The sequence below is a fragment of the Meleagris gallopavo genome, chromosome 5 (genome assembly GCF_905368555.1).
Source record: "Meleagris gallopavo chromosome 5, MGAL_WU_HG_1.1, whole genome shotgun sequence".
Lineage (NCBI taxonomy): Eukaryota > Metazoa > Chordata > Aves > Galliformes > Phasianidae > Meleagris > Meleagris gallopavo.
The window spans coordinates 38,455,313-38,481,894 of NC_139408.1; the positions used below are offsets into that span (position 1 = coordinate 38,455,313).

At 39.4% G+C, this 26,582-nt stretch overlaps 1 protein-coding gene across 12 annotated transcripts in view; it reads right to left on the minus strand.

Annotated features, from left to right (window-relative positions):
• LOC146544324 (uncharacterized) overlaps positions 1–26,582 on the minus strand; it is a 175,328-nt gene that overhangs the window by 110,527 nt on the left and 38,219 nt on the right. For all 12 annotated transcript variants that reach the window (XM_085225366.1, XM_085225370.1, XM_085225367.1 and 9 more), the window contains exon 2: positions 14,700–14,849. The gene's annotated coding sequence lies outside the window, so the exon portion shown is untranslated. The remainder of the gene's footprint in view (positions 1–14,699; positions 14,850–26,582) is intronic.

Sequence of the window (26,582 nt, forward strand, 5' to 3'; positions counted from 1 at the left end):
AGTACAGTCAAAACATGCATTGCTGGCAGTCTAATAGCAGGATTTATTTATTTGAGTTAACACCAGCAGTTAAAGGTTCTACTCTCTCTACCAATCAAATCTTTAGAAAGCATAGACTTCCATAATTGTCCTGTTTGGTGGATTTTGTAAATCAACAAAAAATGATGAGATCAAAGCCAACTTTTTATAAGGAAAAACATGTGCTCTGGTAGAATAGCAAGAAATTCTTACAATCTGCTATTTGGAAGCTTTGGCTACTCTAAAAAATCATTCTATAGTTACTGCCTTAAGACAGAACACAGTCTTAGCCATGGATTACACAACCTGACTAAGCTTTTCTAACTGGATGACCCCAAAGTGACACAACCAGAGTAGGTACCAATGAGCAACATGATGCAAACTACACAGGCTGATTGAGGGAACCCTTGAAAACAGGAGCAGAAAAATAAGTTAATTTCATACAAAGAGACATTGTCTGATCTTATTATTCAGCAAGTAGTTGAAAAGATTTTTTAATTTTTTATTCTTTGACAACTTGCTAACAACCACAGGACACCTCATAAACATTGAGGAACAAGTGATAAGAAAGCCATGAAGTAATTTTAAATTAAGGAAATCCTATCGAATTACATAGTTAAGGCAACAGGGTCAGAGTCCATTTCCTGGCAAAATAACGTTTTACTTCGCACTGAAATGCCAGCATAACTAACATATATTGAACTTTTACTGGCACTCAGCAGAAGAGTCAAGGATCAAACAAATGCTGGAGACTGAGATCCTTCCCAGCCTAGGAGAATCCATTCCTTCTATAGAAGTCACATTCAGAAAGGCAGGGATATCAAGGAAGCTTATATCAACTTGCATAGCTTTATCTATCCCAAGGATAAAGAGAGTATTCTGACAGCCATCCACAAGCACCAGCCTACACTTTGGTCACCAGCACTGAGCTCACATCATATGACTGCTGTCAAAAAGGAAGAAGATACAGCCAATATTGCAAATGAAAGCACTGACTTTTAAAAGCTTTAGAAAAGAATGCGACCAGGTAGTACTCAAATACCTTAACTTTTATACATAAAAATAAAATAAAGCAACGTGGCTTGAATAAAATAAAATTTTCAAGTTTTCTGGCCTTTCCAAACAGATCAGTTTAGACAAAATATAACAGTTCTTAGCACAGTGTGATCCAAAGATCGCAGTGTTCAGCTTCACAAGCCTACAACATCACTGCATCTGTCTGTACACAGTGGCTTCCATTTGGCCAACAAACCTTTCCCAGAGATTGTGCAACAGGAGCCCACAGCAGCCAGAACTATATGCAAGTATGGAACTACCTAGGACAAACACTAAAGCGTAAAGGGAGTACTAGAAAAACGTAAATCAGGGCATGAGGAAACAGCGTTTTACATGAGTTCGTTACAAAAGTAAATGGAAAACTACTGTGCTTCTGATTTTTTTTTTTCCCCAAAGCAAGTGTCAGAAAGCACAAATCCTATTTGTATAAGAAAACACATGATCCTCTTCAGCCTCCCAGTGCGGAGGAGCATGTTGCGCTACACCATCCCCCTGCAGCTCTCCCTCCCTCTCATCCACCGTAGATATACAAGGCTAAGTTGATGAGCTGTTCAGCTTAGTGTGAAATGTGTTACATTTTCCCCCCAGCTGCTTCCTGATTGCAGTATTTACTTTTAATCTCCTCTGCTTCAATGCCCGATAAAAACTTTGTCACATTAGATGGTGACAGATGGGAAAGAGAAGGGGGGGATCACTGCAAGGGAACGTTCTGGCTTCCCAATAATTTTTCACAACGCCAATTATGTCCTTCAGTGCTTCCCGGCATGTGCACCCATGTCAGCAGAGAAGGAAATAGAAAGGCATAAATAAAGACAAAACCAGGCCCTGCATGGCTTTAATCTGCAGAATAACATTTCTCATTTGGGTGAAATATCGTTGGATTTTCTTCCTGTACTAGGAAAGGAGACACACACAAACAGAGATACATACTCAGAGCTCACAACTGCCTGCCTTATGCATGAGTAGTAACTCCATGTGAATGGAAAAGAACAGGTGTTTTCTGCTTTCTGAAACATATTCACATTCAGAAAGCCAAGTGTTTGACTCTTTAATGCAACTGTTATTGATTAAATGGGGGTAACACGAAAACTGTCATCTTTATGGTATCAAAGCAGTTTTTAGATAGTTAAAGATCATACCACATTACATTGTGCTTGAGGCTGCTGAAACATCTGTTTACAAGTCTAGTCCTAGACGCTGCTGCATTTGCCACCTCTAGATGTTCCATCCAAGACAATGTATAACAAAAATCTTTCAAATCTGAGTTTCTTGCTTTGGTCTCCTAGAGAAATGAAACGCAACAGTAACAGCATGAATTGGTGGAGATGTATGCAGCAGAAGCTGAATGTAAATCATGAAGTAAAGTGAGAGAGCTTCAGGAGGAAGACAAGATCTGGGTTTGACATTAGCTCTCATCAGGACAGAAAATCCTATTTTTTATTTGTCCTTGCTGTATTTAAGAAAAAGCTTTATGGACCTTCTTTGTAAACAAGAAAAATGTTTATTTGAACAGACAGAACCACACGTGCTTTGGACCCCGGCTACTATTCTCTTCTTGACAACTGTGACTCAGTCCCAAACAGGTGACTTCCATACCAGAAAAGGAATTCTGCTTCTGTCCCAGAGAAGTACATAACGAAATAACAGCAGCTGCTCCAGGGTATGAAAGAAGTGCAACAGAATGAGAGGAAAGGAGCTTCAACTGGAAGAAAAATTGAAAGGTGACTTTAGATGTAAATGTTATGATGGTGTACATGAATGTTCAGAGGTAGAGTGAATTCAGGCATCTTCTATCAGGCCAGAACTTGGACTGCAGACAACTTGATTTAAAGTCCAGACAATGTCCCTGTACACAAGATTAGAAGTAAGATACACTAGATATGAAATAAAGCAAGTACTCTATTGCCTCTCAAATCAAGAGGCCTCTGGGTAGCTACAAATTGGACATTAGCCAAGGAGATACTCATTCAGCCTTTGGAAAGAAAAATAAATGTGAATGAAAGATCTCTGGGCTCAAGGCTAGAAGATTTAGTAGACAACAGGCAAAGGGCTATAAGACACAAAACAATGAAGAAGACACAGATAAAATGAACTATGCTTTATAAGCAGCCAGGGAACAAATGGCTGGAGCCAGCACAGAAAAGATAGTACTAGCAACCTGTTGCCTTAAGTTCTTTAAGTGTAGTGTTGCTCTGCTGGAAATAGTTAACTAGGAACAAGAACATTATGATCTCAGTCAGTCTCCTTGGAGTTGTGAAGGACTAGATTTCAGCAGCCATACCTGTGTTCGTGTCTGTCAGCATAGACTCATTAGAGACAGGTTTACAGCACTGATTATGCCAAATAAATTCCCCCAGAAGATCAACTACAATGGACTCAGCATGATATTATTGTGGCAAGGAAGAATACCATCTTCCCTACAAGCACTGAGGAAACACAGGTTCTGAAACACTTGTGTCTGAAAAGTGCACAAATTAGCAGTAGCATGCAGGTTAGAACTCAACAGATGTAAGAACAAGATATAGAATCTACTTAAAAGAGAAAATTCATATGAAAAGGAACGTCAAAGCAAATTGATTTAAGAATTGATTTAGCATTGAAAAATTCAAATCTGAACCATTTTTAAAACGCAATTGCCTTTCCAGAGGATGAGGTCTGAAGACTAAGAACTGTATATTAGCTGTACCTGGTTGGAGCCTTTGGAAAGAACCTGTGATAGATCTGCTAAGAATAGCATTGTATTTGCCAACAGGTGAAATGGATAGTTGCTGCAGAACGTACCATATCCCAGGGTGATGTTCTTCATTCCTTCTCCTTTTTATAGGCACAAAAAAAAACTTAATTCCCTTGTATTTTACTAATCAATAAAGATTCTAAATAATAAAGTGTATATGTATCCAGATTGTTTTCATCTAGCCTCCAAATGAGTTCCTCAGCAAAATCACATTCTCAACAGGCAGGATTTTGACAAACTAAAGAGAAAGAAAAAAAATATATATATATATATATACAGAGATGTACTACTCTAATGACTTCTGACCTAGAATTATGATTTTCCCAGGCCAAAGAGCTGAACCACATTTTTCTTATGCTCTCAGGAGATAATCATTTACTTTTACTTGAATCTGTTGTCATTTCCACATTATGTTAAAGGAGTGGAACAGTCCTATGAATCAGAGGCAGAAGATACATTTTCCAACTTATACTTTTATTTCCTTCTACCTTAGAAGGATAAGAAGTTCAAATGTAAAGGACCCTTTCTCTTCTTTCATCCAAAGCATTATCAAGCAATAATCATGCCAAGGTTTCTTCTCATGGTTTAGCTGCCTTGTCTTGCATACTCAACATAACACAATCAAAAGGATTTGTGTTCACCTATCTAAATAATTTAGATTGAGACTAGTTAACTACAGTAACCAAGAGTTAGAGAGTTTTTCCGGTTTCCCTATTAAGAAGTTTGGGCATTTCCATGTATATCCCCCCACAAATCAGACTTTCCTTCATTTAAGCACAATAAATTTCCTAATGATAGAAGAAAAACAACTGCCAGATACTCAGTGACTGCATAGCTGTGCACCAAGAGGATTCCACATGCGACCCCATTAACTTCAGTCTCTGAAGAAAAGAAAGGAACTCAGTTTCAGTATGCACTCTACTTCACTCTGCCCTGACTTTCCTTAGTGAACATCACCAGTTTCTCTGGGAAAAACTCCAGCTCCTGAAAATAACAGGAAATCCACTTGGTTTTCCCTAACCACATGGCTCAGGATAGTAATGGAAAGAAGCAAGGCAAGTCATCAGTTCAAGTAAAAAAATCTGCTTACCTTGTGCACAATTAATGAATATACCAATTTATGGTTATAGCAGTGTACAACTAATGAATATACAGATGTTAAGGTATAACAGAGAGCTTGGCTATGATGTTATTACACCAAAGAAGGAAACAGAAATGATATGTACACTCACCCGTAACTTGGGCTTGCATGGGGAAACTCAGGTGGAGCGAATCTCCAGAAGAGATACTTCCCTGCTGGCAGTCAGCTCTTAAATGGGTCTAGGAGAGATGGAGCCAGGCTCCACCCCTTCTGACAACACAGGTGAATTGCTTTCACCTGTGCTCCGGTGGCTGAGTCATTGCTCGCCTCAGGTGATCAATCAGAGGTTCAGGCCGTGATTCAGCAGCCCCATACACCTCGTCAACACAAATCATTGTAGTCTATGTGACTAAGATTATCATAGTGTTACGTAACGTAAACATGTGGGAAGTGCTCACTTGTTTTGCCAGCAAACTCCAAACTGCTCTTAAAAGAACAGAGGGCACAACTAGCAACCCAACTAGCTGTCTAAGAACTTCCCATGTTACATTAAAGAGATAGTCAGGAATTAGCAGGTATGCTCTCTCTTTCCCTCTTGCATGAATATGTGTGACACTTATTTCTACAGCTTCTCAGAGGGTTGTGCTTGTACCTAGCAATATGCTTGTAAGGTACTTGTAAAAAAAAAAAAAATTAAAAAAAAATTGCACAAGAATGTGGGCTATTCTGTTTTAAACAGATCAGTGAGTTCAAGCAGCTTTCTACAAAAGACCTAAAGTCAGTTTCTCCTTAGTCTTTTTGAACAGTCTACTCTCAGTTTGCATAGTTAAGAGCAATGACAAGAAAAAGAAAGAATAACATGCAAGTAAATTTTGCCTGACCCTTGCTACCTCACAGTCACAGGATGCTTACCATGCTCCTGTGGGAGATCACGTTTGTCAGCACTCGCCCAGCCGCAGGGTGCTCACTGCCATGCAATGCCAGCCACAGCAGTGACCCGCAGTGTGCAGCCAGTGGCCAGCCCACTGACTCCTGCCGAGTGGGTCTCATTAAAATTTTCAGACCCTCAGTGAAAACAGAGGAGTAGGGGCTCAGAAGCTTAAAACAACATTTGATATCAGCGCTTCTAGTCACCCCTTCATTTGCACAGTGATCTCCATTCTAGCAACTTGATATCTACCCTCCCAATAGAAAAATATGCAGAGGGATAACTTTATTCAGTTGGCAATTTCTAGATATTTAATACAGTACGTAACAATTCCTGACATAGAACAAAAAACAACTGACAAGCACTGCACACCTGCATCACTCACACTAACTAGTTTTTAGCTTATTGTATGGAGATCTTTGGGATTCCTCAAAATACTTGCAAGAGCACCACATATGGCAACTGCAAGAAGCAATCCCACCATCAGGAGGCTCACTGTCACTATACGGAGCCCAAACATTCATTAGAAAGATTTATTTATTTATTTATTTATTTGAGGTCCGCTTAAACACATCATAAATGTGTTAAATACTACATAAACAGAAAAACATTTTGGCTGGACTAATGAATAGGCATCAGTATGTGGATACTGTTTCTGGATTTGCCATAAAAGTCTTTAATGTCACCAAATAAAACTCCTCAGAACGTTCTTTTGATTTACAGGTGAATAATCTATGCTATCTATGCTATTTGGCTTCAAAGCCTTTCTTATTTCCTTAAAAAATGACCTAACTCAGGAAAAAAATCTCAGTGAAAATTCTTGTGTTTCTTATTCAAAAACTCTGTATAGCATTAGCATATTTTCAGAAAAAGAGCATCTTTTTCCTCCTGTTTTGCAGAAACTTAGTACGGATACATATCTATCAGTAGGGAAAAATAGTACATTATGGATACAGAATCAAAGAGAGTAGTTTAGAGAGCAGGGATCTGGTGGAAAATTCTTTGGTCAGAGCAGATACAATATTGTTCAGAAGCACACAGGATGATTTCACCATGATTACTGTTTTAACAAGCATCTAAAGACAATTGCTGTGAGACAAAGGAGTGATAATAACTTCTCTTTTTTCAACATTAGTGAGATTTTCCCATTAGTGAGAAGATTATAGGGCTATATTCAGTATTGGTTCTTTGCATGGCAGAACATAGAAAAACAGGAGGGAGTTACAACAAGGTCTGTGAATCTGCAGAAGGGACAAGCAAGCATTTCTAACCCATGCAGCATGGAACAGACACACGGTGGAGTACTTGAAAACACACACAACTGTTGGAAGGAAAGGAAATGCAAAAATGAGTTGTTAATAGCTTTGGATGAGAAGTAACAACTCCCAGTAGCAAGGTCACTGTACCCAGTGGTGTCCAAATCAGCAGCGCAGAGGAGCGTCAGGACTAGACCTACATACAACTCATCACCTTCTACTAAACAGGAGGAAACAGAACAGGAAAGTACTGGATACGCTCTGTGGATCTTAAGCAGCCAGTGAACCACAGCTGAACAGGAGGGAGCATCTAAAACAAGGCTTAGTTCAAGGACCGCATCCTGCTCTTGCAGACCCGGTGAGCAGCAAAACCACAGGCTTCAGCAGGATAAAGCAGCAAGACCACTAAAACGGCCTAAAATATTAACATTAGGATCTAGGGCCTCCACCCTTCCCCTTCACATAAGTAACAAACAAACAAAGAAACAAATTGTATAAAGAAACTTCAGAAAAAAGTTTCAATCATACACTTTTTGCCCATAACTAGTAAAGGAGTGAACTGGGGCCCTCTGGAAGCTGAAAAGGGCCTTCTGAGCTTCTCAGGGTTTGTGAAGGGGAGGGTGGTGGGTTTCAGATTATCTCACAGTTCGAACTTGTTAATGAAAGAAATAAATTAACCAAGCTCATTTTTCAGGGAATTCTTGTGTAAACTGGAAATTTTCCAGTCTGTGAGCCCCGCACAGTGCTAGCCCATAAATCACAGCAAGCAGGTTGTCTGTACAGTGATAGCAGCACGTTTGGAGATGGAGGCGGGGGGAGAAACCAGCATATGTTCATAGTGGGAAAAAAAAAAAATAACCAAAAGCAAAACAGAAAAGAATATCTCCTTGCCCACCACTGAAACAAAATAAAAGTCTTGGCCTCAGGCACTGAAACATACGCTGTCTTCAAAGAGCCCCCCAAACCAGGGGAAAGCACCTGAAACAGGTCAGCTTTTAATTGAATACAATATTAATTACTGCGTGCACCATTAACGATTTGTGGGATTTGACTAATTAATGTAATAGTTTTTGAGTCACGCTCATTAAATATGAAAATTACGCCGGTGAAAGGTATTGGTTTCATTATCAATCTTGTATGGACAGGAATGGGAGTGGGGAGTGAGAGTGCAGGGGAAAGATTCCTGCCCCAAGTTACTGTGTTCTTAGCTCTCTCTTCTTGGAAATGGTTCAGATGGCATAAGAAAGAACTAAAGTGAAGAGGAAAAAGGCAAAGAAAACAGCAAGCACTGCCTAGTGGTTTGAGCTGGCAATTGCAGGTCAGGATCCAAAAGCTATCAATCTCTTAGCAAATTTCACTTTTGCTTAGTGGACAAAGCTGACTAGTCTGTATGTAGCTCCAACTAGTTGTTTTCACTTCCCATCACAATGCTTAGTTTCCTTCTCTTATCCTCTTAGAACAAGTATAATGAGAGAAACTGACGTCACACTGGGCACTTAATTTATTGACCCATATAAAGCACGTAGTGGTTCCTTAGCAGAAACCTAAAGGGAAAGTAATTATCACTGTCACAAGTCAGCTCCAGACCATGATTAGCACGGGTATGTTGAGTTGTACTGTCATAGGACACGTCCAGAGAAGTTACATCTCTCACACCTATCCAGCAATCCAGAGCAGTGGCAGCACTGATATACTCTGGAGGGAACTGCCATCACATCTATGCAGGATCTCTGGGGAAAGGAGAAGTGCTGTCTATAGGTATTTTGGTTACACTTCTGCACACACTTCAGGGACCAAACACTGATGTTCTTCCCAGAAGCGTGCAATAGAGCCATTATCTAACAGGACACTACACTACACAAATTTTTGTTCAAATTTTTACAGTTGCTTCAGACTATAGATCCCACGGATTCTGTCAGTGACAAAATAGAGGACAAGAACTGCAAGTTTCACCAGTCAAAAGCAGAGGTGAGACACTTTCCTCTAGGAAGCATGCCGAGGAACCATGCTCAGCTCCTCCGGCAGTTTCACCATGATGGACAGCTAAACTCTATCACTGCATTCTTTTCCTCCTTCTCCTCAAAAGAAGAGAAAATACAGTAACAACATGGAGATCACTTACCAGTCACCATCATGGACACAACAGACTCAGTGTAGAGAGGCTACTATAATTTATTCCCTACTACTAACAGACCAAAGCAGTGAGAACTAAAAGCAAACTAAAAACACCTTACCCCAAACCCATCCACTCTCTGTGCAGAGGTTTAGGGGTGCAATCAGTCCTTATACTTCGGGCAGGAATAACTACATAGCCACATTTAGACTACAGCATCCAGTTCTGGGCTCCCCAATTCAAAAAACACAGGAGTTCAGCAGAGGCCACTAAGATTATTAATAAAGGGCCTGGAGCACTTCCAATACTAGAAAAGGCTGAGTAACCTGGGTCTGTTCAGCCTGGGGAAAAGACTGAGAGGGGATCTGATCAATGTTTATAAATATCTAAAGGGAGGAGGGAGGCAAATGGATGAGGCCAGGCTCTTCTCGGTGGTGCACAGTGATAGTACAAGGAGTAATGTGCTAAAATTTAAACGTAGGAACTTCTGTACAAACATGTGGAAGAATCTTCACATGTTGGGTGAAGGAGCACTGTAATAGGCTGCCCAGAGTGGTTGTGGAGACGTCTTCTATGAACATAGGAAATTACACATCTGGATTGCCTACCCATGTGACCTATTGTAGGGAACCTGCTTTGGCAGGGGGGTTGGATTTGATGATCTCTTGAGGTCCCTTCCAGCTGCTGTGATTCTGTAGAAAGGAAATCCTTTGCAGCTATGAAAATATCCATGGTTCAGCCACATAATCAATATAGCTCACGGTCTTCAGTATCTCCTGAAACTTAATGAATTTAGCACCCTATACTGTTGAGATATACTGTCACTGCCTGTTATCTATTTCTACTTCATATTAAATGCTCCTCTAGCTCAAATTAATGAGAGTAAGTGTTCCTAAATGAACATGACATTAGATACTTTCAATTTCAGTTACAAGAGAACAAAGTAAGAATACACAAGGTGCTACTGAGTTAACTTGAAAGCAAGTAAGCATGGCTATACTGAAACTGCAGAAACTATGCATTTAATTAATTACCAGTCAGAAGAATGCAACAGCAGTGAGCTTCAGATCACTTATGTTCCATCAGGAGGGGACTCACTGAAGAACAGGAAAGGTTTCCCATTTTGTTATGTGTTTTTGGTGGTGTTTTTTTGTTCGTTTGTTTTTATAGGCATCAGGACCTGCCAACAAATGTATTTAGGAGATAACGCCTAATTGCTGCAATACCATACCTACTTTAAGTGTTACAATTGCATGGACTTTATTTATGATACCATGATAAACTGACATTTAGGCACTAAGCAAAGTTATAAGTACCTCCTCTCTTCCCAGTACCAGACATTAACAGATAAATGCAGCCTGCCATACATTCCCCCTCAAAACCTGGTCCTGCGCTCCTTTAGATTAAATGAGGACAAGAACTGGTGAATGTAATAGATAAAGAAGTTATGGTAAAGCTATAGTAATAAACAGCTTTTTCTTACTGAGAGCACTTGCAGATTTAAAATAAGTGTCAAAGTTCTGCTTTTTGTAAGCTTTACATGGACAATCTAATTTTTTTAAATGCAAAGCTAATAAGAAATCAGGAAAGGGATTTTTGAGTTACTCTTTTCTCATTAAGACTAGTAGGTTTCTTTCCTCACAAATTTACACGTCTGAAGATTTTGGAATAGTTTCAGAAGAATGCATTACTGCCCCATTGAAAACTGTAACACAGAGACCAGTATTGAGTTCTCGGTAGCAGAACCAGGAATACAAATCCATTGCTATGACATTAAAGCTAAAGCAAACACATCATTCTGAACAAAGAGACAAAAATTATTTCCTACTGTTGAACGATGCTTCACAAACAGAAACACATCTAAACTACTGTTCTAGAGATTTAGAGCGCCAGCATCTGTGACAAAACATCTGAAAGTAATGTACTGATAGAAATAGCAGAACTTGCAGTGCATATATGTACCCAGCTCAACCTCCTACTTGCTTGGGCAAGCTGTTTGTTGAAATTTCAATACAGGAGGGTTGTACTGATCACATCATGCATTTATGATTTATGAACTTTCATAAGGAACTGTCTGTCCTAGCAAGACCAGGAATCAGTGAGTAGAGTAGTGCGTTCTAAGCCAGATCTCTGGCAAGAAGCCTTCTCACTGCACAAATGCATGATGTAGAATGAAATGTAAGACAGACAGGAAAGCAAGCCAAAGCCAGTGGATCTGCAGACGAACAGTTTGTCATCCCATGGAAGCCAGACAAAGCATCATTTGCCTTATAGATGTTAGCAGCACAAGAAAAATGAGTTCATTTGTATCCAATAGCTTCTTCTGCTGATGAGGAAACCAAACGTAACAGCCATCACTGGGGCTAATGAATTAGAAGAAATTGATAAAATTGATGTTTTATTTTTTTTAGTGTTTTCAATTATCCAACTCATGTTTAACTCTCTTCCTAATAGTAACTCAGTCTCTGAGCAGGTAATTAAGAGAGCATTTCTTTCCAAGTTGAAAGTCCTTGCACAGGGTTGAGTGGCAGCACTCCCTGAACTTATCAATCAGAAGGAGTTCAGATTCTTAAAGATTTGGGACATGTTTTCTACCAAGCTGAAAAGACATACTTAGGGCAAGACTGCAAGAATTAGAGGATAGTTTGCCTTTCCAGGTACTAGGCAGCACTTCAGAAAACAGAGAGATGAGCAAAAAGGCAGCTAACAACAGAGTCTATTCTCACTTCTGGCAGAAGTATTAGGCCTTGCTCATTTTGAGTTTCATTCAAATCAGCTCTGTATTCTATAGACACACAAAACACTCTTGGTGGAACATTTTCAGAAAGGAAAAATTGGGTAAGAGGATGTTTACCTCTGTGCTACAGCTTGCTGCATATCCTATATTTTTTCTTCTACAAAACATCTATGGACTTTGATACTACCTTTATTGTTTCATACCAAAGTGGGACACGCTCAACAGATGGAACTGATCTGAACTACAACACTCCTGCTGCTTGCACTTTGCTTCCTTAGTCACTCCTACTAGATTTCTTTCAGTGTCTCCACTTTCAACTAACTTCATATAACAAATAAGAAATGGCATTTCACTACAGATACCCACAGATACAGCTTTTCACATGTAGACTTTTTAAAAAGACAAAGAGTATGTAGAGGGCACTTAGGTTACCACATCTACCAACTGCATAGCTTCTAGAGATTTGTTCAGTCTACTTTTAAATTTATGTCAAGCAGTAGTGATAGTATTGCTTGTCTTACTTTTCCATCTTTGGTCCAAGAGTTTTCTTCAGCTCCAGTTTCTCCCTCAAGACTTAGCAAAGGGATAAATGCTGTTTGTAACCTAAAACATTTAGCTTGTTTACAAATCTGCAATGTACTTGATCATCTTTCCAGCCAGTGATCAGTTCTGAAGCTTTTCATTTGGACATAGTCAGATTCTCAGTGTAGAAAAGAAAGTCCTGTGTCTACACAGAGACAAAGAAAAACCATTCACAGTAGTTCAGGAAACTAGTAATACAAGCCACTCTTTTGGTCAGAAAGAGGTCTAAGGAACAGACATTTTCCCTGCTTAATTAACAGTATATTGTTACAGTAATATATAATGCATCCAGTCAGGGATGCTCTGATTAGATTCAGCAATCCTGGTTTTGTACACTTCTTAGACATTGAGGGATAACACTACAGAACAATACTTTTCTCCTGATGAAATACCCAGGAACACTCCTCTAATTTGGCCTCCATTTACTTACTTACACATGCCACCCTCAAAATTGCAGATTTTACTCACTGGGATTCTTTCGGAGAAGCAACTTTCTGGACCACATGCAGTGATCCAAAGACACGTGGATCATTAACACAAGTGAGCATCCAGTCACAGCATTAATCACTGGCTGGCTCAACACCTGCATTCTGCAGACAGCCCTCACCAAAGAAAGTTTGCAGCCAGCCCAGCTCTGGCTAAGCTTCCTCATACCCACCAACTATCTCCACTCTCCATTTGTCAATGGTAAGTGATAATTTCTATTCAATCTGATACATATTATAAGAATATAAACAAATGCCTCTGGCAGTATCACAGCTGCAATCACTTCACTTTATAGCCATCATTTATTACAGGCAGACAGGTGGCCGTTTGGTGGAATGCCGAAGAGGCTATCATCTGGACAATCACCAGGAAACACATTCACATTTACATTTGCTCCAAGCAGACAGGGAAAAGAAGCTTGTGGTTTCTGGAAAAACTTTACTATGCTCCAAAATTTCCTCCTTTCCCAACCATGCAAATCACAGGAATACATCTGAATACTGCCAACCTAACTCACTGGTGAACACAATTTACATTTATTTAGAATTTTTGAAAATAGAAGCGTAGCGAATCTTCCCTCATAATTGCTTCCTTTCTTGTCTCACAACTGTAATACAGGATACTTGCTTTTTCTAAATACTGGCCATTTGACTTCACTAGCAGTCAAATTCACTTTCTAAACACATAAGTTCTGGGCTTTAAACTTAATGGTTAGCCCAATATACGAGGCTGTCTTATGTGCAGCATGGCCATATTAATGACAAAAGGACACACTAAATCCATCCAAGAGGATTCAGTTTAGAAAGATGCAATGATCTGGGATTGAGGAGGTAGACAGTTGCTTACAAGTGATAAAGGCCCTGTTGATGCTACTTTTATGATGGTAGCTTGCTGAGGCTGTCACACTTTGAAGAACTGAGTCCAAGGGCCAATCTGTAGGTTTTGGCTCCATCAGTCAGTTGGTCAGTAAGTGAGATGATACTACCCAAACAGTATTAAATGAAAGCATAGGACTTGTTCTGCAGAGATTCCAGCCAGCAGAGGTTCTGTAGGAGAGAAGTTGCATGTGGAGGCCAGAGGTATGCTAAGACTGCACTGCCTGTTGTGTAAAGTAGCATAGCACGGATGCTCCCAACCTATATTCTTCTGATTAAAAATGCAGAGAAAGCCTTAGACAATAGAATTATGTGCAACAAGGCTGCTATACTGACTTTTTAATAAAGTATAGATCCACACTTCCTTAGTCTCAGTGTGAATTTGGATTTTGCAGGAAATAAACAGGGCTGAGGGCAGTGACAACAGGGAATACCCAACAGTAATTAGCAAAGTAAGTAACCTAACAGTTGAAAGCAACCTTATTGTAATTAACCCAAACTTGACACTGAATAGAAACGAGTGCTGGTAATTGATAAACAGTGAGTGGAATTACCAGGTTGCAGTCTCTACCGATATCTTTGCCTCTCTCTAGGTAGCAAATGTTAGAAACCACCATTACAACTAAGAACACCATTTTGCTGCTTGATTTCCTTTCCAAGGGTTTTATGACTAACACTTCCCAGATTTAGTATTCCCTTACTCTGGTATTTCAAAACACAGTAAGAATTCACATCTAGTGACAATTATTTTTTTACATACTGAAAACTGGAAGTTCTTCCCATTCTTCCCCCTAACAGTTACATTTACATAATTAAAATACTATGGAACATACCTGCTTCCTGTGGAAAATTACTATTTTTCACTTGAAAAGAAAAGAGCTGCCACGGTGCCTCATAGGAGTTGCTTAAGTTATCATCAAGGCTCCTCAGCTGTGCCCAGCAAGATTCATCAGAGAAGATTTAATTCATCAAAAGACTCAGGCCTATTGAGAAAAACAAGGAGAGAAGAATTCAAAAACTAAGTATCTAGCAATTCAAATCTACATAGCAATTATTCTGGATTTCATTTTGCATTGCAAATTAAACCTACTCCTCACAGTTACATACTCTTCTACAACTGTTTCCTCAGTTGAAACAGCCAGTTTCCCAAATATCTCAGCTAGCTACCTAGTTTTGAAACGTTTCTATTTCTGCAGCCACCTGTGATAGACGAGATTGAACACAATGTAGTATACTGCATAGTCTACAGTTTATCAATATTTGATTCTGTTCTTAAAGACTGGCTGGTAACACTGTGCAGTTATGTAAAAACTCTCACTGAAACATCAAAAAGAACAGTTAATCTTTCTGCATTTCTGGTTGAAAAAATGAGACCTAAAGATAAACATTTTAAAGCACAAACTAAAAAGATAAAGCAGCAGAACTTCAAGACTATTGGTTGTTGTTTTCTTTTTTTTTTTTTTTTTTTCCTTTGTTGGAAGAAAAATGTTTGCAGTGATGAAAAAATTGGAAGCACAACATCTAGATCTATAAACTCAGGGGCTGTAAAACTGCAAAGCACAATTGGGAAAAGCTTCAACTCTTCCCATAACAAATAAGTTCCTCCCTATATAGTCCTAGAACTGAAGGTCAAAAGCAGTTGACATCACATTACAGGTTCACCTGCAAGTCTGCAAACTCTCCCTCACTTCCAACCATCTTTTCCCCTAAAGGAACTAAAGAACATATACACACAGAGACCTTCACCTAATTTTCATATACCTCAATGCAAAACGTTTCAGTTTAAACAGGCTGCCTGGATTAGATAGAAGTTAATTAAAACAATGTCTCATTTTTTACCATTTAAAACTTAAGACTTGGTAAAGGAGGAGTAAGACAGGACCTTTTATTACTCTTAGATGGTGCTAAGAGGGCCTATAAATACATCTCTTCTTCCTGTGATCCCATTCATCTTGCTGCCTTCCCTACTCCTCTTTGCCAACAATCAGATCCCAGTAAACAACCTCAAGTGAAATTTGCAACTGTCAGATAAACATTAAAAATGCTTCTCTTGTCCTTTCCCATTGATAGTCCCATTAATATTGTAATAGAAGAAAAAGTTATGAAAATGAATGCATGCTGGTTTTGGAAGTGAATGATGCAGACAGGAGCTGTGAAATATATGCACTTGAATATGCACAGACAAAGAGATACAGTGTACCAGAAATGTGTATTTACTTACACACAGTGTTTTAACATACAGGACTCCTTCCTAACCTTATGCTATTGTACATGGTGAAGCAACTTCACTGACTTTTACCTGGTATAAATTCAACACAGGTAATATTAGAATTAAACCACAGTGGCACATTTTCTTTCTTCCTTCCCTACCTCCCCCCCGGAAAGGAGAGAAATATCAATTCTATGTGATTTATCTCTTATTCCTCCCCCTGTTTAATAGTTAGAGAGTAAAATTACCATATGATTTTGCCTATTTAGTACCTCCAGGCAATATATAAATCTCTAGCTATTTGCCTGCTACTAATTTAAAAAATCTGTACCACAAACTTAAGTGGAGGAATATGGGGAAGAAAAAAAAAGCCATAAACAGTAAAATCAAACTCTTATACTAAATTCTTCCTTTTAGACAAAAATGAATTCAAAGACTATTCAATAAAAATTTCAAAAAAGGAACAGTCCAGCTTGCCTCTGTTTCTGCAATAAAATAGTGTCTTTGGTGTCTTCCATTTGAACCTTCACTGAAATCAACAGATTTGTAAAATGTAAGGTTACAAAATTAAGTCAGATTGCAACATAATCACCAAACTATCTTAAAATATCATGTAGTATTATTGTCTCCTAAATATATACGTATGTGAATGCATGTATACGTGTTTTCTTAGCTGGCTTTTACATTTTCTGAGCTTTTACATTCTACCAGCTCAAGTTTTTCTTTACAGGTAGAAGTTTTGCATGCTTTTAATAAAGTAACTCAATGATACCTCATGGGAAAGTGGGATTTCAGAGCCTGGAGTTCTAGGAATATTCCCAGGTAGAGAGGCAGATGTGTAGAGGCACAGTTGCACAAGGAGACCCCAAAAGGTCTGAGAAGCCTTACCTGCTCAATCGAGACCATAAATTGCTGAAAATAAAACACACTGTCATACTGTTCTAATTCATAACGTACTGAGATTTCACTGATGATCTTAGAATCTCAGGCTTTATTTTGCAGCTTCTAGTCATTTATTTCTGAAGTCTCTTAATGATAAGTTCCCAGAATTCTTTCTTTGAATCTCGTACTTGCAAGTGAAAAGATACCATACGAAGAACATGAAACAGATCTTTCAAACTCATGGTTCTCTATTGCTCAGGTCAACTGTGATTTTGCAGAGAAACCACTGCCTAATTGACTTACGCTTATATTAAGCAAAGGCAAAGCAAACAAACAGTTGTTAATTTTATAGTCATTTAACATCTTAGAAGCAGACCACGAACATTCTGAAGTTGCTAACAATCATAGAGCATGGTTGATTTTTTTCCTGTTACAAAACATCACTTCAAAAGTACAATTGGTTTCTGACGTTCTCATCAAAGTCATAAAGAGGTCAGTCAGACTTATCAGATTTCAGCTGTTCTAGCACCTCTTGAACTGAAATTTGTTTCATTCATTCATTCTGATACACTGATTATGGAAAAATTCCACTGTAGACTTCTGCTATTTTAATCACAGATTACCAAAAAGTAATCATCCTCTGAAATTCATATTAAAATTTCATCTGAGTGGCAGACAAGTTAGGTAAGACGCTAGTTGGATGAAATTAAAAACTCACATAAAAGCATAGCAAACTTTAGCTTAAGGTAGCTGAAAGCAAGGAATTGTACTGAAGTCAAGAAATCTGGATAGTTCAGAGATACACACAAGACAAGCGTGGCTTCATCAAGGGCAGGCCTTGCCTGACCAACAAAGTGACCTCCTATAATGGTGCATAATGGACAAGGTAAGAGCCACTGTTAACATCTGTTTGGACTTCAGTGAGGCCTTTGACATGGTCCTGTCCAACATTCACCTCACCAAATTAGAAAGATATGGATTTTTTTCCTGTGTGTGTGTGGACTGTTTGATAGATAAGGAACAGGTTTATGAGATTGTACCCAGAGAGTGGTGGTCAATGGCTCCATGTCCATATATAGATCAGTGACAAGTATCCCTCAGGGGTCAGTACTGGGACAAACATTTTTTAAGATCTTCACCAACCATCTTGTCAGTGTGATCAAGTGCACCCTCAAGTTTGCAGAGGACCCCAAACTGTATGGTGAGGTTAACATACCCGAGGGATGGAATGCCATCCAGAGAGATCTAGACAGGCTCAAACAGTGGGCCCAGGTGAAACTCACGAGGTTCAGCAAATCAAGTGCAAAGTCTCATACCTGGGTCATGGAAACCCTCACTATCAATACAAACCATGGGACAAAAGGATGGAGCACAACCCTTCTGAAAAAAACTTGGGGGTACTGGTGGATAGGAAGCTGGACATGAACCAGCAATATGCTCCTACAGCCCAGAAAGCCAACTGTATCCTGGGCTGCATCAAAAGAAGTGCAATCAGCAGGACAAGGGAGGTAATCTCCCTGCTACTCCCTCTACTCTGTGCTGGTGAGACCTCTCCTGGAGTACAGCAGATGTAGAGTTGTCAGTACTGGAGAGACGCAGACCTATTGAAGTGCATTCAGAGAAGGGCCACAAAAATAATCCAAAGGATGGAACATCTCCCCTATGAGGACAGGCTGACAGAGCTGAGGCTGCCCAGTCTGGAGAAGAGAGGAGGGGAGACCTGAGAGCAGCCTTTCAGTGTCTAAAGTCAGGCTATAAGAAATAAGACGACGGAGTTTTTAGGAGGGTCTATTGTGACAGAACAAGGGAAAACAGTTCCAAATTAAAATGAGGGGAAGATGTAGACTGCATATAAAAAACTGTAATTTATAGCCAAATGATCTTAGGGCTGATAATACACTACACTTCAAGCTAGACCATCTTACAAACTTACTGGCTACCTTTCACAAATCAGCAGCATTTACTGCAGTGGTATATACAAATACAACAAGTTGCCTCACAATTACGTTATTTTTCAACAGTTTGTTCACAAAACAACTTTGTTTGAATTTCTTTTTGATTTAGATTCAAAATAGTTTAAATAAACTCTCTTATATTTGTTAATATCAGGTTTGAACACCTGTTTTCCTTCCTGTATGGTTATGTCACTTCATTTTGTATACAGGAATGTTGCTATTATCACAAAAACCTTTTTTTCTGGTAAGAAGAAAAATGCTTATTCTGAGGTCTTGCATACCTACCTGAAAACTAACTATCAACCAGCTTCAGCTACAAAAATTCATTCAAGCAGGACAATTGAACTGCCATGGAGCAGAGGATAAAAGAGCTTTCCATTGACTGGCCCTTATGTGTTCATTTGCATGGGGGCAGCGGAGTTATAAAGAGTTCCCTTCCTCAAATGGCATTCTTATGCTTATATAGTGCTGGTCCAAGTAAGTAAAAGGAGACAAATAAGGAGCAGTTGCTGATAGGCATGCCCAGGAGTGATTATCATGAGACTCTGTCATGGAGGAACCTCAATGAGCAAAGGATTCACCATGCTTTGTTGTGATGGAAATGCAGCCCACAGCACCAACACAAGATTCAGCCTAAATCTAATACTGTTTGCAGTTTGGTTTGAGCCTCAGGGAAACAAGTACGATAGAGCAGAGACAGAGCATAGGGCAGAGCTGGAATCCTTCTTTTACTTATCAAAGCATCATCAGAAAGCAAACATCAAGGAAAATAAGCACTATGATGATCCATGTATTAACTTCCTGCCCTCCAAGGTCAGCATTTCTTAAACCATCCAGGACATTAGATTCTCTGCACAGTCTCCAGCCATTTAGAAATGGATGGCAAAGGAAGCTAAAGCTCTAATGGGATGAAGTGTCAAAGAGAGCTTTTTATTTAAAGAAGTAGAGAAAAGAAAAGAAAATGGATATTTTACCTTTTATCTCAGAGTTAGTTAATATTCACACTTAACTGCTGAACTGGCTAAATTCTTTTCTTTTCTTAAGGACCTTTATAAATTTCATCATTAATAAAATCAGACATTCAATTAGCAGGGAATTTCTGATTGCTAACTGAGATTTCCCCCCCAATAGTTTCTCTTTTTTTTCCCTCCTCTTACTCTCTTTTTATTTTCTGTTCCTACCCCTGTGTGCCTCCTCCCCTGAAAAACCAGGGGAAAGTGAAAACTGACTCCATTAACCTCTGTCATTACCTAAATCCATCTCTTAATTAATATGAGTTAATATGATTAATCAAAATAATGAGACAAACCTATTAAATTAGGGTGTTTAAATTACAAATGGAAGTGGTAAAGGCAAAGGGGCTGATAACGAATAGCTGCAGTCAGAGATGGGGTTAGCTCTTGAAATGATATGTGACAGTCAACAGTGAAAATTGAGAATAAGAGGAAATCATCAAGATCCATGTGAGAAAAAGAATCTATGTGTACAAGCAGTGATGTTGCTCAGTGTTGCTTGGTAGTACTTCTGAGGATCAGGTGTATTAAGATTATATGTTAAGCCCTATCATAGTGGGATATAACATAGCTAACAATGCAATCAGCAAATCTTTCAGCTTGCGGTTAGCTTCCATAGGGTTGATGAATCAGATTTTACCCACCTAAAGGCCCCCACTAGCAGTCTGCTGGGAACTCAGCCATTTGCTAGTGCTATCAACACCACCCCACAGAGACAACACAGAAGATTACACAGTTTCTATACTGGAGGCACACAGCTGAGCAAAATCAGCAGTGCTCTATCTCTGACATTGACTCCTCAGGTTAGCTCCATGAACTCCTCTGTCTTGCTTGTTGATTTAGATACACCACTCATAAATAGAGTTTCATCTTTTCTCTAAACTGGAAACCTGAGATCTGGTAAGCTCTGGCACTGTGTTCCTGTAAGTGCTGAAGGCAAATTATACCACCAACAACCTTTTATAAGGAGCTCATCAAAGACATCAAAGATCAGAGTTTCCCACTGGATTTTCATTGTTCAATTACCTACTTGAACTACAGTCCCAAAATCTGTTTAACTCCCCTGTTATAGACCACCAATTAAAGTACAAATAATGTTTCATAGGTCACTGTAACAATAAAAGTGATAATCATACTGAGAGGTGATATAAAATGTGAAGTCTTCCCTTTGGAGAAATCCATTAACAGCTTATATTTCAGTCAAAATCATCAGCATAGGAAATAAAAGTAGCACAGGACCGACAGAGGTAGAAAACTACTGTCAAAATAGTTAGACATCAAAGAGGAGGCGATGGCATTAACGTGTTTTTCAGGAACAAGGAGTCATTGAAACTAACAGGAAGTGGGGAGGAAACAACCACATTGAACAGATTAAGACCAACTCCATCCTTCGTACCTATAGTGTCATCCGAAATCCGGGAAGCAAACTTTCTAACTCCGGTGTGGTTTTAGAAAGCGGTGTTCCTTTATTCCTCATGATGCACACCGGGCAACCTGACAAGCAAGTGAGTCCTCTCAGAGTCCAGGTTCTACATTTACACAGTTCAGACATCCATATGTCACTCTTTTTCAAGGTCTCATAGATATGTGAAAATGTGCCTTTGGGCATGCTCAGTGGTATCTAGGGTGGTCGAGTGCAAACCTACTTCTTCCCCTTTTTTCACCATCAGCTTCATCATTGAAACCTTTGACTCACTTTCATTCACTTTTCCCCAGTTTGGAAGATTTCCACTGCTTATTAAGCCACAGTGAGGCGCTTTTTAAAAACAACGTATGTGGAACCCAAGGAAAATATCTTTGCATGTTTTGAGGCAAAAGATGAAAGTGTTCTATTGTGACTCCAGTACTTCCCATAAGGCAAAATCTTCAAGGCAGAAGATAGAAGTATTGTATTAAGCCCCCAGTGCAAAATTGAGGAAAAATAAGACTGTTCACCCACTAAAGCTGAAATGGAAAGTTTTACAACTATCACTTATGGATTTCTTTTGCTAAACTAATAAATTGGTTCTTAAATTAACGTATTAATCCCTGTTGCTAAGCAAGCCAACCTATATCAATAGTATAACATCTATAGTCTCTTTATAAAGCTGAGAACACACTAGGGACTATGACTGTTAATAAAACACATAACTGATGAAGACTCCATGCAATATATGATTTTTAGACTATTTTAACTGCCTTTAAAAAGCAGCAACTGGGCTGGAAGTGCCTCAGATGGGAAAATAAACTTCTCTCCTCAGGGCACTGCACTGATGTGGTAGCACAAGGACTCTGGGATAGAAAAAAAAAAAAAGATCTAGCAGGAACTCAGGAGGGGAAAAAGCTCAGTGATGGCATTTTAAAACTGGTTAGCTGAAGGAGTTGAGTGCAACAGGAGAAGGAGATGCAGGAAGCTTGTATTCATAGACCCAAACACCCATTCTCATCTGGCTTTAGACTGACTTTTAAAAGGGGATGGTGAGGTCATGGCTGACAGCATTATTTTGTGAGCACTAGTGCCTGACCTTTGGCATCTCAGGAATCCAAGGAAAACAATGCTTTTTTGGGCATTATGCTTTATTTACCATACCCAGCTTGCTAGATCTATCACTAAAACAAGCAAAAGTACAATCCCTCAGGAAGAAACAATTTCTCAAGTTAGAAATACCCAGTTAATGAGGTCATGAGCACATAAAATGATGGGAAGGAAAAAGGAAACAGGGAAAAGACACAGAGAATGACTATCTACAGTTAAGTCATTATTGCCATCTCCTTTTAGGACCTCAACATCCTGCATTATTGGCTTCATTAGAAGACAGGAGTGTCGAGGGTGATCACAAATATTCAAAGAAACTTCATAAAGAAGATCAGAAAGTATTTCAGGCATGCTATGTGGAAAAGTACAAGTACGTGGAAGTTGAGGAGGGGCTGAAAGAAAACAGACAATGAAGTTGCCCGCAGAAAACAGAGTCCTAAGAACATAAAACCAGAAAGACAATAAGAGAGAATCTATGTTTGGAGGAATGATCAGGAACTACCAGAGAATTTAGTACAACTGGTGTCATCAGGCAGAACATACTTTTCAGTTGTTGAAGTGAACAAATAAGCAATGTTTTGAAACACACACCTGTAGAGAATTGATCTGATTGCTCATGCCTCAGCGGATAATTACCACCTTCTCTACATCCTTGAAAGGCAGCACAAATATACCAAGAAGGTGCCATTCCATTTCAGTAGCCAATGCCTTTTCTGAACAAGGCATTCTAGGGCCATTCTTGGGTCAGCACTATTTCTCACATTTTTAAGTAAATTTCTCTTCAATTAAACACAAGGAGGTTACAATATAGTCCTCTAATGAGGACAATCTTCTAGACAGAAGGATTTAAGTATCATAATTTGACCATGGGTCAAAGTTGATGCCTCATTCAGGGTGGTGGAAGCAGCATGAGAATACAATTTGGTTTTTGAAACCAAAGCATGACATGGATTTTAGTGTCTCCAAGAATAAAATGCACTAGCATGTTATTGCTCCTTATTTGTGGATGCAGGAGTCAATTTCTTAAAGTATAGTTAGGGATTAATTCCATCTGTGCATACACCTGCCAACAGAGGTCTGAATATCATAGCCCTTGTTCAAATTAGAATACTGCCTATCCTCCCTTCTCACCCAAATGAAGAAGTCGGGACAGGAAACTTGTCCTAAGGTACACTATCAAGCTGCGCAATAGCCATGTTCCTTCTGCCTTCAATCAGAAATAGAAGAGTGTACAGTGGAAACATTATACAGATGGTGAAAAAGCCACAGAAAGGTCTACGTCTCCTGTAGGCATCCTGGCTTTATAAGACCCACCAGGAATACAAAGCAGGTGCTCAGAAACCTCAGCAAAATCCTACAATATCCCCTGGGGTGTTTCTCAGTGAAAAGGGAATATTTTCTAAGTCACACTTGCTCCTTTGGAGTTATTATTTCTTGGAGTCAAGAGGATTCTTTGCATCCATTTCTTTAGACTCTTGAGGAGTATACATGACAGCAGATGTTTCTAATTACCTAATAGTCTGATTAAGCCTTGTTGTTTTTTTGCTGTTTTTTTTTTTTTAACCAACACAGCTGTCAAGCAGACCAGTCAATGCCAGCTGTAATTCTGATCCTGATGTCCATTGGCAATAGAGCAGGTCAAACTCACTCCAAAGGCCAGACAGCTTTTTGAGAAACTTTTTTGGAGCTGGATGAAAACTGGTGATATAGAAATGGTATTGGATTTAGATCAAGCAATACCAAGCGTCTGGAAAGAATGTTACCATCAAGCTGGAACCAATGTTCCAGTTACCATCAAGCACCACAATAATTCCGAGAAGTAGAAGGTACTGAATTAGTAATCTAGTCAGATATCTCTTGATAGCACTAATTAGCAGCCCTGGTTCAAATTAGCAGAGATGGGAAGTGACCATATATCTGAAACAAATGTCTTTAGGAGCTGCTCCAAAACAACAGCACTGAAAACAGGAAAAGCAGAGCAAACATAATGGCAGTACTTGCTTCTACACAGTCCAAAACTGAAAGCTCGTGTCTATACATAAAAGCACAACACATCAATCAACATTCTCCCTCCACACAGAAAGGAAACAGCCAAATGAAGGGTGTGTGGCCTTTTGTAGGAACATATTAGCATTCAAAAGAGAATGCAAACCTTCCAATTCCCTCCATGACCCTAAGTAAACTTCCTGCATTTGCCACGCTGCAGCTTAAGTATGGAAGACACCTGCAAGAACTCAGAACAGAAGCACATCTTAAGCAGCTGTCACAAGCCTGCCCATGCTTGGCAGCTAGCTAATTATCTCCCTAACGTCTCCTTCTTTGCCTTCTTGTCAGCACCTTATCCATATAATCGCTCATGGCTTTTTTCCCCCCTCTCTTCTTGGGATAACCATCTTTGTTGGGAAATACTCCTTTTGTTGAAATGGAAATGTTCTGAAGGACCACACTGTATTTGCAAAACACTTGCTAGGAAAGGATCCCTAATTCGCAGCAGGCAATACAGAAGCCTGCATGTACAAGGAGGCCTACATGGATGTTAGAGATCTGGGTTAAAGTTTCTGGTCTATCTTTCTAGATCAAAGACTTAAACTTGGCTCTCCCCCAGCAATGCTAAATGTCTTGATTGGTGTAATTTCTTCTGGGAACAGTCTCTCCTGTTGGAACTCTTTCACTCTGTGAATTAATAAGAGCACTTCTGGCAAAGATTCAGTCCTATGTCTGCTACAGCACTAGTCTGTGGAAGATCCCAGATAAATATTGTCCCTGTAAATATTTGCAGAATCCCATAGAAGAATCCTGACTTCTTGGATACTGACTATCCTACAATCCAAAGATACTTCTTTCCCTCTGACAAGGTTTCTCAGACTCCTGGTTTAATCATATGTGAAACAAAAAAAGATATGAACCACAAAATAATTCAGCAGATTTCAGAAAATGAACATATTTAAGAAAAAGTATTCATTCAGAGAGACCCTAGTAGATTTTGTTTTCTGTCACAGACACATTAGTTGCTCTAGTCAGGTTCTGGTCTGAACTGAGCTTGTAGAAGTCTTTATGAGGCCATTCTTCCTGCATGCTCTAGGTTCATTAGCAAACAGCAAGAAAGAGCTGCCATTTCTTCCAGCCAAATTAAGATGAAAAAGGAGAGCCAAGGGGAGTAGAATGATTTGGTAAAGGCTTAAAGCATTAATGCTATTAAGTCAGTGGTGGGCCATTACAGTGAAATGAAGGCAAGGGTAAAGGGCACAAAGTAGTTGCAAGGGTCACTGACCCCAGTGATAACCACTGTGGGAATACAGGGTTACTGCCAGGAAACTAGCACTAGTAGATACAACAGGATCAACTGTGGCCTCAGCTCTGTGAATTCAAATTCACTGGAAGAACATAAACAGAGTAAGGGACATAAACACGTCTGTGATATGAAAGACAGGATGGTGCTGCAGTTCTTTGATGAGGGCCACACACAAGCTTACTATTCTGGTTGTTGAAACAGTCGCTTTGGTTGCAAAAGGGTTTTGCTCAGTCACCTGAAATCTCCCAATGTGATATCTTACTATAAAGACCTCCTCATAGCCTTGACATACAGTTAGTTCTTTCTCCTTCGTACATTTTACATCTTCATGTGGTTGTTTGTCTGTTCCCCATCTTTCCTGAGTTTCATCCAAAGCCCCTGATTATTTTTAATCTTTTCTCCCCATTGAATTTGCAAATCCATGGAAGTAAAGAGAGGTAAAAATAGCAGACATCTTTACTACTTGGATCTACTGAGATTTCCTTGGCACTGTTTTCATTTCCCTCATCACCTCATATTGATTTCTACCAAGTAGCCTGCAGGGAAGAAGAGAGATAGCTTATTTGCAACCTGTGTGGATAATGAGGGATCTAGAGCAATGTAGACCAAGCAAATTAGAATTACAGAATTGTAGAATCACCAAGGCTGGAAAAGACCTCCAAGATGATCCACAGTCCAACTGTCCACCTACCACCAACATTTCCCCACTAAACCACGTCCCTCAGTACAACATCAAAATATTTCTTGAACACTCCATGTATGGTGATTCAAGCATCCCCCTGGGCAGCCTGTTTCAGTGCCTGACTACTCTTCTAGGGAAGAAATGTCTCCTAATGTCCAATCCTGTATC